Source organism: Oncorhynchus nerka, linkage group LG8 (assembly GCF_034236695.1).
Source record: "Oncorhynchus nerka isolate Pitt River linkage group LG8, Oner_Uvic_2.0, whole genome shotgun sequence".
NCBI lineage: Eukaryota > Metazoa > Chordata > Actinopteri > Salmoniformes > Salmonidae > Oncorhynchus > Oncorhynchus nerka.
The window spans coordinates 51,044,741-51,060,269 of record NC_088403.1 but is presented as its reverse complement, the minus strand read 5'-3'; the positions used below and the strand labels follow the sequence as shown (position 1 = coordinate 51,060,269).

At 44.3% G+C, this 15,529-nt stretch overlaps 1 protein-coding gene across 1 annotated transcript in view; it reads left to right on the top strand.

The window, feature by feature from the left end:
- Positions 1 to 4,238: 4,238 nt before the first annotated feature.
- The window catches only part of LOC115133545 (adhesion G protein-coupled receptor L3-like), a 267,932-nt gene continuing 256,641 nt past the window's right edge, over positions 4,239 to 15,529 (top strand). Inside the window, 1 exon segment of the mRNA XM_065021894.1 lies at positions 4,239 to 4,507. The gene's annotated coding sequence lies outside the window, so the exon portion shown is untranslated.

Genomic DNA, 15,529 nt, shown 5'->3' with positions numbered 1-15,529 from the left:
TGTATGGGAAATACCCCAGATTTCCAAAGCAAATTCTCCAGTTTAGTACAAAGGACAGGTGTTGCCAACCGCACCAAATGTGGCTAAAAGCAAAGCTGACTGTATGGGTGTTGGCAGTGTCGACGCTAACGGCTGCCCAGTTTCAAAGTCTTTTTGTGAGGGGATTTCTTGAGTAGAAAGAAGCTTGGGCAGAAGCAACTTTTAGAAGACGGGGTTGCATGCCAGAGTAGGCTACCAGTACTGCCCTGAACCCATAACTGGGCCTGTTCACAGGAATAAGGTCACAACTGGCTGTGAACTTTTTGCCTCACGCTTAATTAGAAATTAGAACTCCATGCGACCCCGAGGATGTGCTCCATGGGTAGAATAATGAGAGCGAGAGAGAATGCTAAAGTATGCATTGTACATAATAATGCATTTAACTCACAATAAATGTAAATACTGCATTTATATACCAGTATGCGATCTTGGATTATGAGGCCCTTTGCGCCACCAGGAGCTGAAAAGGAATCAGCCGAATTGGGTTTTGCTCATTGAAGTTTTCCCTCGGGGTGTAATGTGAGATGTCTGCTCATAAACATACCGTGCGGTTTGTACTTCATAACTGCTCTTGCAGGTCACAGGGCAGCAGACAGTCAGGTGAGGTAGTTCTCTGCTCTAGTACACACACGTCCCTTGATACAGTGTGGCAGGCCCCGGTGAATCATTCCCCGCCGTCACAGGTGGGGGAAATACAACTGTGCTATTGGCAGCCGGAACATGGCTCATAGCCTAGTGCTCAGCAAGGTGTTTGAATCTGGTGGAAATTCAATTTTTATGTGACGGGTGGGAGAAAGACATGGATCAATCGATCGAGAAGGAAGAGGAAAACATTGACTCATAGGGGAAGTTAAGAAAAGGCAAGGTACTGTATGTATGGACAATACATGAGACGGGAGTGTACAGGAAGCAAATGTATTTTCAGAGATTTTTCTGTGTTTTTTTGTTTGTTTGTCTGTGTGTGCTTTTGCGTGCGTCTAAGTCTTGTTTATTTTCTCGCACTTGTGTACGTCTGCGGGGTGCGACGTCTGGGCGCTCTCTGTGTTTGTGTTCGTGGAAGTCTGTGTTTGTGTGGGAAGAGTCCGCGAGGCCCTTTTGATGAAAGGCTGATTGCCGGGGCAACGGGAGAGCTGTGTTCGCAGCAGATGTTTCCTGTCCCTGTCAGCGACTCCGGTTAACGGTATCCTTATTTAACCGCTCTCTGCTAATGGCCCTCGCCCCCGTGTCGGATACCCCGGACGGCTTTCCTCCTCCTTGTATTTGCAGGCCATGGGCTGGAAGGCGAACAGGAGGGGATATCGCGTTCCACTGTGACGTTCCCTTCATTGTGTGGCTCTGCAAAATACGGGCCAAAATGTCCCTTTTACGGTAATTGGGGTGTGAAAGTGACACTCGCTTGCCTATTGTCTCGGTATCTGATCCTGAAATGCATTCAGACCGCACTAGTAGAGCGAGAGAGAGAGCGAGCGAGAGAGAGATATGGGAGGGGAAAAGTGACAGAGGGAGTATGTGGTGAAAAGAGGGGAATTCAGAATAGAGGTTTCTGAGAGATGTCAGATAATGATTCTGTGGCTGAGTAACATGTGGACAAAGGCGGGAAATTGACAGAGTAATTATACATAGACAGAAATAACATTACTGTTATAGAGAAAGGGTGGTTGAGTTGGAGAGGTTCCAGAGAAAGCAACGGTATACAGTTGTAGCAAACAGTTGGATTCTGAAAAAACTGAGAGAGAGAAAGAGATGTGCGAGTGAGTGTATTTGACAGCTATAACCAGACTAGGTCCAGCTCTTTATACAACGTACGGGAGATGATTGAGAGATTCAGAGGGCCTAATTGTGCCACACCATCTGCCCACACTAGGAAACACGCCAAGCATGTGACACCTTCCAACAGGCTCGGAGACGAGCAGATGTGTCTGTCTGTCTTTTTGTCCTGTATGGTTGTAGAATTATGTGTACGTCTCTATATTTTAAGTATGTTTGCGTACGCGCATGAGTACCGTTAACGCTAGAGGATGTGCTTTGAAATCCCCAGTGGGCAGACATTCCAAACTGACACAGTCCTTCATCCAGTCCAATCTAGGCAGGGTTGACACTTAAAATGTAAAAAAAAAACAAAAAAACAATGGAAATGCCCAACCAAAAGTACGAAGAAGAAAATGTAGAATTTCTGAGAAAAAGCAATGAGGACCCAAGCTTCCCTTGTTTTCCACCCTCCTTGCTCGAACTGTGCTGAACTTGAAAGGGCTACGTGTAAGAGATAATAGCATTGGTTACATTCATCAAATTACCTCAATCTCTTTACTTACAGGTCTCAAGGTGATATTATCAACCTGAAAGCTTACTCCATTGTCTTACTGAAGGGATGGCACCCGATTAGGTAATAAGGAAATTGCATTTGCATGGCAAATGACCGAGAACTATCCTGACTGTGGCTATGCCAGGGTTTCCATTTAGTTTCAGCACCCTCTGTTTAATTGTTATTGTCAAGAGTATTAAAGGGTGTTTTCTCAATGTCATTTCATCCGCAATTGCATTAGGCACCTCCATAATGATGCAATTATATAATTAAGCAATAAGGCACGAGGGGGTGTGGTATTTGGCCAATATACCTTGGCTAAGGGCTGTTCTTAGGCGCAATGCAGAGTGCCTGGATACAGTCCTTATCCGTGGTATATTGGCCATATACCATAAACTCCCGAGGTGCCTGATTGGTTACCAACGTAATTAGACCGTTAAATATTTTTGTTGTTGTTATACCTGTGGTATACGGTCTGATATGCCATGGCTTTCTGCATTCAGGGCTCAAACCACCTGGCTTATAATATAGAGGATAACATTTAAATCGGTTTCCCCAACTGCTCTTGTGGTGCCTCCACTTGCAAAATGGCTGTGTTTTAGCTAATGTGAATGTGTTGAGTAAATTCTCAATGAGTTAATGTATTTGTTCATAAAGCGCTTTTTTAAAATTGCTTTTGTATGTATTCTCTATACAAGTTAATTGAGTTGTCCTCAGTGGGAACACATTTAAGGACTTTATTCATAGCGATCAGCTACCTTATCTTCTGCTAGTGCATTTACATAAAGTCCCTGTAAATATCTGTTGGTTTTCCAAGCCACTAAATATGACAATAGAGTAATGGATTGTTAATTGACTTGCCTGACAGCAATGTGTGTTGGTGCCAAACCAATCCTATTTTAAATATGAAATAAAGAAACATTTGTAGCTCATCTGGTTCAAACATTTGGAAAATATTTATTGACTCTCACTATATAAATCGAGATGGACTATGAGCTGATAAACACTTATACAGTATTATATAAATTCTTTACTGTCCTCTTTGCACTAAACAAATAGTGGCAAGACAGGCTCCAAAGAGCTACCTCAATTTGTTGATGTTTAATGACAGATTAAAACACATCCCACCCCTCTCTCTCGCTCTGTGTCTCACTCTCTCTCGTGTTTGGCCACAGTAAGAAAGGGACGTTGGCATTCGCCTCATCCTGCGTACTCATGTACCCGAGTCCCTCTCATAATTATTATTCAGTGGATGCATTGGTTGGCACAAGGACAACACTTTGCATAATTTATGCAAGACCATCATACATTTTTTATAAACGTCCCCAGCCCCATTCTTGTGCTTTGAACTGAATAGATAAGCTATGGCCTGACATAAAATGTAGGCGGAAGAATGAAAAATGTTTATTTTTATTTATCTTTATCTAAACTTTGAACCAGTGTTCACTTTATATATTAGTAGGGGCCAAAATCAAATCAAATGTATTTCATGTGTATACTTCTGCATTGCCTGCCATGGACATAATAATGCAATGCTACGGAGAGAAGCAGGGATGAAGGTTTTACATCATTAAGTATACCCCCCCCCCCCCATTTTGAAGGGGCTAAATACATTCCCAGGTATGCAGATGAGGTAGGTGTGTTTAGGTAGAGCGGTCTTCCCTGGAGAACCACCTCGGGGCCTTTGCTCGGGACTTGGAAGGTATCTTCAGTGCAGTGCTCAAAGTAAGATGTCCTCAGAGAGAGAGAGAGAAGGTAGGGGCTGACGTTATTATCCGGTATCCCAGGACGTTGCCGGCCTATATATACCAACCTTAATGAAGAAAAAGAGGTGTAAATAGCTTCTCTTTCGTACCTAGCCACGTCCAACGGGAGCTGTGTGGTCTTTTTTCACTTTGCATTCTACTCCCGTGATATTCCAAGTCATAAACCTGTTCTTTCCACTGCATTCTCCATCGGTATGGATATCGCACACCAGCCTTGTGTAACTGCCAGACCATCGCAATGAATTTATGGCTGCCAGACCCAGGAAAGTGCAAGTCATGATGGACTTTGTCCGACCACACCGCAGAGTTTACTGAAACACTGGAATATTGGCAGTGTGCTCTTCCATTTCTAAACAGAGAGGATTTAATGGACATTCCGAACTACCCTCCCACTCCAGAGGTAAACGATACTAGTAAATGACAAGTCCCACTAATTAGCTTTTTGGCTCCTATCTCTGTCCCCCTGTCCCTCTGTCTCCGGTGTTGTGAGGAACGTAAAATAAACAAGATACCTTTTCTTCTATTATTAAACGAGACGTGGATATTCCATTCCGCTGCCAACCCCATTTGAATCTCCGGAAATAAGGTTTCTTTGATTACATTATATTGAAACGGAGCATTCTTTGAAATGTTCTTTGAATAATACATTGTAAGATATGTTCTACATCGAACAATGATAAACATTTCAGTTTGGAATGCAGTTAGCTGACTTTCTGGCTTTGTCAGCTGAGCAACATCAAACTACTGCATACATCTTTATTTACTTCAGTTTTGTACATTTTTCCGCTAACACTTGTTAGTGATGAAGTGTTACACTTTTAAATTGTTCCAATATGTACACTTTAAATGTGTTAACACTTTACAACTAGCTAAGTAGTACCTAGTTACAGTAAAAAGCAGATACTAGCAACATCGACATCATCATAACTGCTTGCTTAATTTGTTATTGCATGTGTCCTAATTCCAAACGAGTTTCTTCTTTTGCTCTCCTTTCTGCAATCATTCCTATTCATACAGAGCTCATCTGATTTAAGATCTGTTCTTTCTCCATGCAGCTCGAGCATTTCCATTTAGGCCAGCTGTTCATCATAGCGGAACAAATCGATACACTACCCAGAGAGACTTATTTGCTTGGTAACCGTTGTTTGGTCTTTGAAAAATATGCCGGCCTATGGAGCGTCGGGGAAAAAGGCGGCCATTTTACCCCAGAGGGTGTAGGACATTGCTTGATTACTGTTCTGTTGACCCTAACTTGAGATTGAAATTAATTTTGAGGATGAGCTCTGATTGAATAGAAATGGTGCAGCATTGTAGAGGCATGGCCTATGGCTGTTTTTCTTCTGCATAATGATCATTGTGAAGGCAATGTTGTAGAAACCCTGCAGGAATGATGCAATGCTTCACTGTTTCTGAATAACCACAGAACAACATTTCAGTCCCACATAGACATACTGTACAGTACCAGTCAAACGTTTGGACACCGTTTTCTTTATTTTCTACATTGTATAATAATAGTGAAGACATTGAAACTATGAAATAACACATATGGAATCATATGTAACCAAAAAAGTGTTAAACAAATCAATATTTTAAATTCTTCAAAGTAACCACCCTTTGCCTTGATGACAGCGTTGCACACTCTTGGTATTCTCCCAACCAGCTTCACCTGGAATGCCTTTCCAACAGTCTTGAAGGAGTTCTCACATATGAGCATTTGTTGGCTGCTTTTCCTTCACTCTGCGGTCCAACTCATCTCAATTGGATTGACATCGGGTGATTGTTGAGGCCAGGTCATCTGATGCAGCACTCCATCACTCTCCTTCTTTGTCAAATAGCCCTTACACAGCCTGGAGGTGTGTTGGGTCATTGTACTGTTGAAAATGCTAGTCCCACTAAGCGCAAGCCAGATGGGATGGCGTATCGCTGCAGAATGCCATGGTAGCCAAGCTGGTTAAGTGAGCCTTGAATTCTAAATAAATCACCCCCACACCATCACATCACCACCTCTGTGCTTCACGGTGGGAATTACACATGCAGAGATCATCCGTTCACCTACTCTGAATCTCACAATGACAGTTGGAACCAAGAATGACACATTTGGACTCATCTAAACAAAGATTTCCACCGGTCTAATGTCCATTGCTCGTGTTTCTTGGTCCAAGTAAGTCTCTTCTTCTTATTGGTGTCCTTTAGTAGTGGATTCTTTGCAGCAATTTGATCCTGAAGGCCTGATTTACACAGTCTCCTCTGAACAGTTGATGTTGAGATGTCTGTTACTTGAACTCTGTGAAGCATGGGCTGCAATCTCTGAGGCTGGTAACTCTAATGAACTTATCCTCTGCAGCAGATATAACTCTGGGTCTTCCTTTCCTGTGCTGGTCCTCATGAGAGCCAGTTTCATCAAGAGCTTGATGGTTTTTGCGACTGCACTTGAAGAAACGTTCAAAGTTCTTGAATTGTTCCTTATTGACTGACCTTCATGTCTTAAAGTAATGATGGACTGTCGTTTCTCTTTGCTTATTTGAGCTGTTCTTGCCATGATATGGACTTAGCCCTATTTGGTAAAATACTATCTTCTGTATACCACAACTTGTCACAACACAACTGATTGGCTCAAATGCATTAAGAAGGAAAGAAATTCCACAAATGTACTTTTAACAAGGCACACCTGTTAATTGAAATGCATGAAGCTGATTGAGAGAATGCCAAGAGTGTGCAAACCTGTCATCAAGGCAAAGGGTGGCTACATTGAAGAATGTCAAATATAAAATATATTTTGATTTGTTTAACACTTTTTTTGGCTACTACATGATTCCATATGTGTGATTTAATAGTTTTGATGTCTTCACTGTTATTATGCTAAAAACCCTTGAACGAGTATGTGTGTCCAAACTTTTGACTTGTACTGTTGTTCTACATGAAGTATTGCTTGAGCTTGTCTTTAACAGCTGCTGTTGCCAGATGTTTTCGGTCATAAACATTGATATGCTGATGCAGCAAAAATAAACTAGTGGGCTTTGAATGTATACAAATTAACGGGAAATAATGTTTTTATTTTAGGATTGTCTGATTTGTTTTCCCATTGACTCCATGCCATCCATTGTGATGTCAGCTTTCAGCTTAAAGGGATCCTTTGGGGTTTTGGCAATGAGTCCCTTTGTCTACTTCTCCAAAGTCAGATTAACTTGTGGATACCATTTTTATGCCTCTGTAGACTTCCAGTCATTGCGCTAATGCTAATTAGCATTGATTCACGAAACTACATTTAACTTCCTTCATACTGGACACCGAGATATAAAAATGGTATCCACAAGTTCATCTGACTCTGGGGAAGTAGATAAAGGGCCTAATTGCCAAAATCCTGAAGTATCCCTTTAAGTATTTTTTACAATCCATACTAGAGCAGATGCTAAGACAGTGATGAAATATCCTGAATACTCAACTATCTTTCTCTGGGGACTTTGAATTCAAAATAAAGTGAAATTATGTAGCCCCTGCAGTCACACACCCGTACACTTGACAATTTCAGTCTTGTGTGACCGTTCATGTGTTCAGACCTCATAAGTAGATAGTAAATCACATGGATGTGAGAGAGAGAAGAAAAAAAATCCACATGAATGGGAAATTATTTCCTCCATCTTTAATATTCATTTGCTATTGAGGCATATAGCCAATGCATATCTACACAGCAGATAACATGGGACTCATGGACTCATCTTAAAATGTGAATATTTTGAGTTCTGAAAACATCTGACAAACCTTGATTTGGGAGTGAACTGTCACTTTAAGACAGTAGCTGGGGGTAAGGCCTATTCCTTTGTTCAAAAGAGAAATAAATAGTTAACAACTTAACAATAAGGACGGGTGGCGGAAACAAATATCACATTTCCTTGTCTCACAGTGCCACATGGCACAAAGCGACTTACTTGCCCGTTTTGTTAATTAACATAACACTTGCAACTGCCGTAAACTGATTCCTTTGTCTAACTTTCTAAAAGGAGTGGTAGAGTGTGATAATGTGGAGTGTGAGAGCATTGCTGGAAATGGATATAAAGACCATATGTGGTTCCATGTAGCTCCAAACTTTTTCCCAGTGTATTAGTGCTGCACACTGCTTATAGTGTTAAGTGCTTCATTTTTCATACTTGTAAGGGATCCATGTTATGCATAATTAATGTGTGGATGGGCCTGACTCTGGAGGTACCTTAGATAAATATTTAAACGCCAAAGTACCCACTACAATGTGACAGGCGGGCTCCACATTCTACCAGACACATCTCTGGCACTCCCTCCTATTCACTAACACAGTGCAGAACCTCACACACAAGGATAGAGCAGGCCTTTCTTTGCCGAGTTCAATTCGTCCAGTTCTTCTCATAACTTCAGTGTATTTGTGTGGCGACGCGCTTGGCTATGCAACCCTATTATTTCCTTCCGATAAGCAAGTTATTGACAAGTCAATTAAATCCACAATAAATGGAAACAACGATTATTTAGCCCGTGTCCTCCATCTAGTCCACCTTCATCCAAATATCCAATTTGTACAAACATCCCGATGTCACAAAGTTGCATTAACCTCTCCGACACATATTTTTCTAAGGGAGACTGTTGTTGTTGTTGTAGTTTATTTGTTTTACAGACATCTCGCTAAGATAATTATAGACGATGGTTAGAAATGCATGAAAATGTCGTCGTTTTTTTGTTGTCGTTGCCATTTCTCTTCCTCATGGCACAACCGAGGTTAAAACAATTGACCCGCCATCCATCCACACAGGGAGTGAATAGGCTAGACAGGGTGGTTTTGGCACTGGAGAAGAGGAACATTTGTTTTCGGGGCCCTCTCTCTTCAAACTGATATCCTCATTTAAAACATCCCAATGGAAGATCGAGGAGATGAATAGAAAGAGGGAATGTTACCATGGTCAATCACCCGTAGCAACACGATAACTCTGGAGGGTCAAAGCATGACATCCTTGATTCCCGAATCCCAAATGAGAGGATGGCACCATTACAGATTCAGCTAATATTGATTTAGAAATGATCATTTCCTGATTGTCTCATTCAGATCTCCTTCTTGCTTGGCATTCTGGCTCCTTTTATTCCACCCCTGCTTATTTATTATTTTAATGATGCCCAGTCTGAATGTTTGCACTGAATTACACAAATTTGCCTTGGACTAATGACAATGCCCCAGAGGAACTGGGACACTGTGATTGGTTCTGCTGACTTTGCAGTGCATACATTCAGAAGTATTACAAACAGTCGGGCATAACATCGAAAGGCACTCCAAATCTATGTTGCTGTGCCCAGGCAGTTTCTAGGCCACTTGGGCAATGCTTTTCTGGGAAAATATCAGCAGAGCAATATGTGAGCCTGTATCTCCAGAATGACAGATCACATTTTTGAAACCATGTGCGGAATTCAATGCAGCCTCTCTAACTTAGTTCCAAGTTGGATTAGTCATATGTTCGGGGGATGCACACGTTATACACCATTCAATGAAATACTTGTGTGCAGGTTCCTTCTCGACAAGGCAACAACGATAAATAATAAAGGTAGGAATACGAACATAAAGTAAATGGCTCAGTAGAATAAACATTTTAGCATAAGTATAATACAGGAATACAGGAAGGCACAATTTATAGTCCAGTATTTATACATGTTTTGGGGACATAGTTTAACATGGTGGAAATAAAAAAGTAAATGGTGCAATGGCTAATATATATTAATGATTTGAATTCACCATTTATTTTTGAGTCATCTGTTGAGCATTACCGGTAAACAACTGAATGCTAATGCAGCGTTATGATTTAACACTAAGTCTTATGATGACTTGGGTATCACATGCCGGACAGATGGTTTTGTACTCATTTGTCAACCTTATCACAAATGTTATTGAACAGTCTTAATAACTGTCAAAATCCCTACTGAGGTTGTCACTGGGACGTAGCTGCCGAGTGCAAAAATGAATCCTGACTTCTGTCCGAATTGTTGACATGACTATTTCGGGTTGGGGGGGCATGCAATAATATTTTCTCATAACAGGGACATATTGGGGAAATAAATGTTAAATCCTCCGGTAATGTCTCGCACAGATGATGTTATTACTTGCCAGCCTGAGGTATTTGTGTGCTTTGGGTGGCTGTCAGAAACCCCCATCCTCCCCTCCAAACCAACTGGTCCAGGAAAAGGCATGCCAGACTCCCAGAGTCGCTCCCAGAGCCTCTCAAAGCTGGCTGCCAAGAAGTCAACAGAGGAACTCTGGCACGACAATGGACTACTACCCTCCTAAATTCATCGTGCCATACCCACATCCCTCTCCTAAAATGAATTTTCCTTCTTGGCCCCTCTTCAATGTGGAAGGAGAGGGGTGGGGGTTTGGAGAGGAGGAATGAGGGGAGTTTCCAGAGTTTGCTTCAAAGATTACCCCACTTCTGATGACCCTCTCCCGAAGGCAAAGTAATATAGCTTGTCAGATTGAGACGAGAAAGAAATGAGGAGAAAAGGAAAAAGAGAGAAAGGGAGTGGAGAGGGGTAAGAAGAAAAGCTCCGCTTATCTGAGCTTTGAGGTCTCTGGCATTAACAGGAACACAGCAAGCCAATGGGACTCCCCCAAAAAGAGGGCTGTATTATTGCTCCTGGGGTGGGGGGCCTCAGGATGGTTTTGGGCGAGGATCAAAGATTGAGACCTCTCTCTGGGATTAGTGACATTAAACGTTTTGACCCAATGCTTTTTCAATGGAGTGCTGAGAGATTCCATCCAAGACGCCCGTCCAAGACGCCATCCCCTCACTAGCTCCGACTTTGCAGATTGAGATTGACTGTGATATGTGCTTGTCCCACCTAGCCTTTTTTTAGATGAATGCACTTACTATGTCATTCTGGATAATAGCATCCACTAAATGACTCAAATGTAAGACGCAGTGGGACTGAAACGACCCTGTACGGGAAGGTGACTTAGCGTTATGGCATTTGCTGCTACTGTTGTATTCAGGATGGCAGGTAGCCTAGTGGTTAAGAGCGTTGGGCCAGTAACCGAAAGGTCATTGGTTCGAATCCCCCCACCAACAGCACCTGCTCCCTGGGCGCCATGAGCGCCAATTCTTAAGGCAACATTCTACAGGCCACAATGAGATGTGTTGCGCTGCATGATGCAAATGGTGGTCACAAATGGTGGCCTTTTGTTTAGGTAGGGGAGTGGATCAGAACCAGTCAGTATGCCTGTTGGTATCTGTGACGAACAGGCATATCTGTATTCACAGTCATGTGAAGTCCATAGATTCGGTATACATTCAAAGCCCACTAGTTTATTTTTTTGTTCAGTGTAAAACAGCCAATTATACACTAAGTGTACCAAACATTAAGGACACCTTCCTAATATTGAGTGTTAAGTGTTCCACAGGGATGCTGGCCCATGTTGACTCCAATGCTTCCCACTGTTGTGAAGTTGGCTGGATGTCCTTTGGGTGGTGGCGCATTCTTGAGCCACACGGGAAACTGTTGAGCGTGGAAAAAATCAGCAGCGTTGCAGTTCTTGACACAAACCTGTGCTCCTGGCACCTACTACCATACCTTGTTCAAAGGCACTTAACTATTTTGTCTTGCCCATTCACCCTCTGAACGGCGCGCATACACAATTCATGTCTCAATTGTCTCGAGGCTTAAAAATCCTCTTTTAACCCGTCTCCTCCCCTTCATCTACACTGATTTGAAGTGGATTTAACAGGTAACATCAATAAGGGGTCATAACTTTCATCTATCTGTCAGTCTGTCATGGAAACAGCAGGCGTCTATAATGTTTTGTACACTGTGTATATAAACCTTGGATTGCTGATGCTACGTATTGGCAAGTGAGAGGCTCTGAAGCCACCCAGTGAATTGCGAACCACTGCATATATAAATGGAAAGAAGCTGAGACTCCATTCCTTTGTGTTAGCGTTAGCATTGTAGCTAACGCAGTTCTCTTGAGTGACTTGTTTGGGGTAAGGATATCATATTGCGTTACAAGGAGAAAGGAAGTGTTCTGGCCTGGCCGCTGGCCTCTAACACACTCCAGGCCCTGGTCTCTCTTACGAAATGAAATACAAGTTGCTCTCTGAAACTCCCCGCCAATGGGTCTGCGCGCTGGCGCGTTATTGATCCGGACCGCCAATGCTATCAACCAATGCTCTTATCCTGTCCATGTCAGGCGTCTGGGCAAAACGTCTTCCCATGTGGAAGTCCAGTGTGGTCTAAAAAGCCTAAAGCAATCATTGAGTCTCGTTAGTCTGGTTTGATGAAAGACAGAAGGGGGGAGGGTTGTTTGCTGCGGCGATAAGCGGAGTTACATTGCTACACAGTGGGTCAATTAGAGATTGCTGGCTCAGGTTCACAAGACCAGAAAATGTGGAGAAATATATGTGTGTGTGAGAGAGATCAAGCTTATATGTGTGTGTGTTTGTCAGACTATCTCCAATATGTGTCAGCTCTTTCCCTTGCTCCTAGTACATCTATGGCTTTTGCCTCGGTTCGTCATGTTGTACTGTCTGAGCCCCTCTCCCACTTGCTTGGTTAATTTCACTGCCTGTGCAGCTATGGTGAATAGTCCTCAATGACAATCTATCCTCTCCTGTATTTGAATCTGCATTGTGCCTTTTTTTAAATCCTAAAGACCTATAAGATCAGCGTGGGATGCCTGGTGTAGTAAGCTGCTAATCACCAGGCACTTAAACCCCGGTGGTTTACAGTCTCTTTGCCTAGTTGGACGTCCTCCACTGCCTCGGACCGTCCGCGGTTACGGTAGACTTGCCCCAAGGGCTACCACTGCTCGCCGAGTTTAATGGGTTGAAATCTCCAAAAGCAAACACGTTCCTCTTTACGGCCAAGAGCCGTGGCCCTTTCACACCCTACGTCCACGGACAGTTTGTGTGTGTTCATCTGTGTCTATAGCTGTTCATGCCACTCCTCAAAGCGCACACTGTCTCCATGCTGATGGCCTAATGGTTGGATTATGGAGGCTGATGTAATTATCAATGGCAGGTGTCGCCAATCAAATTCCTCCAAACCCCATTTGCATATTTGTGTTTTTAGACTGAGCTGTTAATGACTTAGACCCTATTCGACATTGGATTAAATTAAACAAGAGCACCATAAATTGTTATTTTGTGCAGTGTCTTTAGTAATCGAGTGACTGCACTTGATAAGCAGAGGAGGTACACATAACTGAATTTAAAGGGGTTGCTAGCTGGGTTTGAGCTCAATTCAGGAAGTAAATTGCAATTCAGGTAATCCATTTAAACACCCTCATGAAAAACGAGTGGATAATTTGGACAGAATTATAACTGAATTGACAGTCAAGGTGGGTGGATTTTCAAATGAGTCTTACACTTTATGATACTCACCCCCTGGTATAAAATGTTAAGCATCTGCTTTCCTTTCCCAGAGTGCCTTGCCCAAGCCCGAGTAGGCCTCTTGTGATTTGTCAGGTCTGAGTGCCTTTTCTCTGACAAGACCCTGACTGAGTATTGCTCTCCTGATGTCCAGAGACAAAAACACCCTCCGCGAACATGTTCGGTCAGCCCCAATCGAGCTTCCATCAAACTACATTTTAATGCCTGAAGGTGTGGGGAGCTCGATAGCCCGACTCTCGCCTCACTCAAACTATTCCGCAGACACCACTCTTCTACGCCTCTGGCAGCGAAGAACAACATTTTCCAATTATAGATGATTATCTCTGAATTTTTCTGATGAGTTGGATTCGGGGCTCTAAGAGAGGGAGGGATCGGGGAGCGTTTGGGGTATGGAATAGTATTTTAGGTCAAGGACTGCTGACCACCATCTCTGAGAAAGGGTTACATATTGGTATATGCAAGCAGTGTATGAGTGCCAGATGGCCGGGTTAGCACATTTGGGACTACTCTATTTGTGCAGCCGCTCCTGACAATCTTGAACAAGCGCATCCGTAGTAAACTGAGGACAATTTGAACCCAACTGTATGCAACTTTTGCCAATCAGTTTTCCACTGAATCCCCGGATGCCTCCATCTCAACATTGAATCTCCAACTCTTTGAAAGGTTGAGTGGAAGCTACCTTTGTGGCGTTCAAACCAGAAACGTACCTGTTTCTCTCTACAAGGTCACCCGTTGTTCAGTTGCAAGAATAATCCTCAAAGTTTGTATTATTCGGCGTGTGAGACCCTCAGACGTCAATCAACACTGCCCAGGGCTATTAGACAACACAAAGGCAGAGCACTAGGCCATATTCACCACTTTGACCTTTGACCTGTGTGTCAGCCATGTTTGTCAGTAGGGCACTTATCTCCAGACCTCCAGACGCTCGCTAGGTGACTAAGGTCAACTGGCCCAACCCAACCCAATCGGAGGCATCCAATTGGGTTTGGCCGATCGCAGCATTTTTGTTTCACCATTTCCTGCTCTGATGGTTACATTTATAGTGACCAGGAATGAATGACACATTTATAGTGACCAGGAATGAATGACACATTCAGGGAGGAAGTCAGTTGGAACTTGAAGTCATTGGATCCTGAGGTAGATCTATGAAAGCCTGTACTCCAGCCATACACTCATTCATGAATGATTCATAAACACGCACGCATACTGTATAAGATTGTGTGCATCTTCACACATACACAAACGCCCTCCCTCCCGCCCACTCTCTCTCGCTCGCCCTCTCTCCCTCCCTCTCTCTCGCCCTCCCTCCATCCCTCTCTCTCTTTCGCCTGCCCTCTCTCCCTCTCTCTCGCCCGCCCTCTCTCCACGTCTCTCTCTCGCCCTTCCTCTCTCGCCCTTTCTCTCTCTCTCTCTCGCCCTCCCTCCCTCCCTCTCGCCCTCCCTCCCTCCCCTCCCCCCTCCCTCTCTCCCTCCCCCGCCCTCCCCTCTCTCCCTCCCTCTCTCGCCTCCTGCCCTCCATCCCTCTCTCTCTCGCCCTCCTGCCCTCCATCCCTCTCTCTCTCCCCTCCTGCCTCCATCCCTCTCTCTCTCTCTCTCTCTCTCGCCCGCCCTCTAGCCCGCCTTCCCGCCCTCCCTCCCTCCCTCTCTCTCGCCCTCCCTCCCTCCCTCTCTCTCGCTCTCCCCTCCCTCCCTCTCTCTCGCCCTCCCTCCCTCTCGCCCGCCCTCCCTCCCTCTCTCTCGCCCGCCCTCCCTCCCTCTCTCTCGCCCTCCCTCCCTCCCTCTCTCCCCCCTCCCTCCCTCTCTCTCGCCTCCCTCTCTTTTCGCCCGCCCTCCTCCCTCTCTCGCCCGCCCTCCCTCCCTCCTCTCTCGCCCGCCTCCCTCCTCTCTCTCCCGCCCTCCCTCTCTCGCCCGCCTACCTCCCTCTCGCCCGCCCTACCTCTCTCTCGCCCGCCCTCCCTCCCTCCCTCTCGCCGCCCTCCCCTCCCTCCCTCTCGCCCGCCCTCCCTCCCTCCTCCCTCTCTAGCCCGCCCTCC